The following is a 1,164-nucleotide window of genomic DNA, read 5'->3' as shown; positions in this document are numbered from 1 at the left end:
CATGACTGAGTTGTTTTCATATGTACTATATACCTTTCCTATCCACAGCTCTATAATCAATTCTAACATAAGGCAAGTGATTCCTAATTCTTTCTGTATCAGCAGTCTTTAAGAAGTCCTGCAATAAATTTCTATCCAAATAATGATGATATGATTAATGCAATCAATTAGATTTTCTTCTCTTGAGTGGAAGAATAAGGTATAGGTTAGTCACTTGCTTAATTTTTAGTGGATAAAGAAGCTAACATTTACAAAGAAAAATCAATGAGGGAGTAATAGAAGCCTTATACAATTATAATCCCTGAATAAACAGAAATAGTGATAAAGCAGAAGATTTAAGAAGGGTGAATATACCTGATAGTAATCATAACTCATAAATTGTCTGCTAAGCAACTATTGCTTTTATCTGCACATCTAGGGCAACAGGTACATGAGTCATGAATAGGCATTACAAATGAATGACTAATTTAAGACTGAATACTTTTGGCCTCATGTGTTTTAGAGTACTTGCTATATACTTGGTTCTCTTATTATTTCCTATATACAGCATTCATATGAACTACTTATGTTAGCTGTTTCTATAATACTTTATAAGCTACATAATTCCATTATAAATGTCTCATTTTTAATAATAGAATTAAATGGCCTTAAATAATAGAGCAAACATATATTACAAAGTATTGATTTTTTTTAATTTGACAGAAATTACATATTAAAAGACATTTTCCATAGTATTTTTAGAAAATACTTTTGCAGTTTCAATTATTTTAAATCTATTGATACTTGTTTATGACCCAGCATATGGTCTCAATGGAAAATGTTTCATATGTCCTTGAAAAATATGGTTTTCCTTTGTTGGGTGCAGTGTTTGAAAATGTCTATAGTTATAATGACTCTATAGCTTTTTTCAAGTCTTTTATATCATTACTAGAGGCCCAGTGCACGAAATTCGTGAACTCTTTTATATCATTACTAGAGGCCCAGTGCACGAAATTCGTGAACTCTTTTATATCATTACTAGAGGCCCAGTGCACGAAATTCGTGCACTTGGCAGGGGGGGATCCCTCATCCCGGCCTGCACCCTCTCGCAGTCCGAGAGCCCTCAGGGGATGTCCACTGCTGGCTTAGGCCCTCTCCCCACAGTCAGACATCCTTAGTGCTGCT

This window comes from Cnephaeus nilssonii (assembly GCF_951640355.1).
Source record: "Cnephaeus nilssonii genome assembly, chromosome: 1".
Lineage (NCBI taxonomy): Eukaryota > Metazoa > Chordata > Mammalia > Chiroptera > Vespertilionidae > Cnephaeus > Cnephaeus nilssonii.
Note: the sequence above shows the minus strand (reverse complement) of the source record.